Raw genomic sequence first — 2,736 nt, forward strand, 5'->3', positions numbered from 1 at the left:
ATCTTTATGATTTCATGTATGTTTCCTACTCTTTAGTGTTAATGATGTAAATAGCCTTCCTTCTCACAAACACAATTTTTTTAAGAGTCACTTATTTCCTTAGGCAATTCTGAATAAACTTATTTCAACTCAATTATACTATCATTTCTGATGTTCTCTGATATTAGATTTTCCCCCACTATTACCTCTCACATTCACATTTTTTTTCATTTTTTCTGACTATTGATACCCCCTCCCCTGATTCAGATCTTAGAACTTACTTTTTATATCCCTCTCTGCATCCAGAAATACTATCACCATAATAATACAAATACATGTAATCAGTTGTCCCACCTGAAAACTTTGATGAGCACATAAAAGTGAACTAACTCTTTGGTTTGATATTTAGGACTCTGCACATTTTTTTTCATTTTCTCTGACTATTGATACCCCCTCCCCTGATTCAGATCTTAGAACTTACTTTTTATATCCCTCTCTGCATCCAGAAATACTATCACCATAATAATACAAATACATGTAATCAGTTGTCCCACCTGAAAACTTTGATGAGCACATAAAAGTGAACTAACTCTTTGGTTTGATATTTAGGACTCTGCATATGGACCCTGTGACTTTTTTTCTATATCACACTTCCCCCCACCCCCAACACACACACACACACACACACACACACACACTCTAGCATGAAGACCATGCTTCTGTTTCCCTGAATTACTTTCTAAAATCATACTATATGTACACATCTCTCCATATCTGCTGAATCAATTCTCTTTACTTGGCATGTTTTTTCCTATTATTTGCCTCTGAGACTACTGTTGGTTCTCTAAAAATATATAAAGCATTTAATATTAGAATCCTTTTCCATTTTTTGAGCTTTTTTTTAAACTGGAGAGCATGAATTAAAGTGTAATAAAAAGAGCAAAGTATATATTGGCTTAGGAAAGAAAAGTGTTTATGTATCTGTATAACCTTCTATCAGAATATATAATCTTGATTTATTAAAATTGTATTTTATATTTGAGGATGCTTTGATAGAGTGCCAACTTTCTTGATTTACTCTGTTTATTTACATTAAAATATTTTAAAATATCTAAATTAATCTTATTTACTAAATTGCTAGTAAATTTACCATGACACATTCAATAAGACTGACTTATTTCCTCCAAAGATTAGAATTTCACATTTATAGCATTTATAAAAAGCAACATGCAATAATAAGATGCAGCAGCAGATGGAGCTCTAGAATAAATTAGGACTTACTACTCCTCTACAGTTATTTTTTTATTGATGAATGTGAAATAATTGAGAATTCCAGATATACCTATAGACACTTATTTTTATTATTACCTGACATTTCTCTTTTCATAAGTATATTATCCATTCATTACAGGATTCTGGCATTTTCAAAATGATTGGATGAGTTATATTTATCTAATATTTAAGAAAATAATGACATGGTATTGATATTATTATATTTCAATATTTATGCTTTAATAATGTTAATACTTTATGCTGTACATTTTTAAAATGATAAGTATTTAAATACATCCAATAATTGTTTTACCTTTAAAATTTCCTTTTTAAAGCTACCCCTAATAGGTACCTGAATAGGGATCCCTCAAGAAAAAGTCAATCTATATACTATGAAAATCATATCCTCAGTTCACATCTCATCTCTAACAATTATGTCTTAAATAATTTCATCTTATCTTCATTAAGCCTTCTTTGACTTACCCCTGTGCAGGCAAAATTAGTTAGTTTTTCTAAGTGCTCTATTATCATCAATTCTAGCAATTTAATTGCAAATAATAATTTCTCTATCCCCCCACTGGGTTATGAACTCTATATCCACACCACCCAGCAGAGAGCCTGGCATGTGATTAGTACTCTGTAAGCATTCACTTTACTGAATGCCAGGAGATGTACATTTGGAGCCCAAGAAATGGGGACTCTGGATAAAACAAGGCACATACAAGGAAAATAAGTGATGACGAAGGAATGGTGGCAGATTTGCAAGTGCTTCACTGAAACCAAGAAGTGGCACAGTTATCTTTGCTAAATAGAACAGGATTGGCATCTTGGAGTAACTCCAGACCAGTTTTGAGGCCATAATAATACTTTGAAGAGACACATTTATGACAACCAGTAACAAAGGCCAGGCAGTTCACTTAAATAGGTGAAACAGGGCCAGTTAGAACTATGGAAAACTGAGAGCTGTATCTAAAGTAGGTATCATTTACTCAGTTTCTGAAGCTAATTGTTATGTGGAAATGTGGACTAAATATTCTAGACTTTAAATCCTATACAAGAAGCCAAAACCAAACCTCATGCTTTTAGGAACTGTTAATTAAATTTAAAATGTTAAATCAATATCTGGTTTTAAAAAATTATGTCTGTGTATGTGTCTCTCCCAAAGACAATCGTTTGCCTTTCTTGACTCAATAGGGCAATAGTAGCAATGATGCAGAGGGAGTAGCAGATTCCAGGAACAACTGGGACGCACACTGGATAGGAATTAATAACTGAGAGAGAGAGAGAGAGAGAGAGAGAGAGAGAGAGAGAGAGAGAAAGAAATACACATTTATAGGAACAGATATACAATATTTAGATGCAATTATTTATCTGAGCTATGGGAATTTTTCCTGTTCTGTTGTCCCATCTTTACCTACTATCTAAGTTGGTTTAGCAATTTAAGTCTTATGTTAACAGAAAATGCTACAAAAGTTTCCTTTTTAA

The sequence above is a fragment of the Myotis davidii genome, unplaced genomic scaffold (assembly GCF_000327345.1).
Source record: "Myotis davidii unplaced genomic scaffold, ASM32734v1 scaffold49, whole genome shotgun sequence".
In the NCBI taxonomy this organism is placed as follows: Eukaryota; Metazoa; Chordata; class Mammalia; order Chiroptera; family Vespertilionidae; genus Myotis; species Myotis davidii.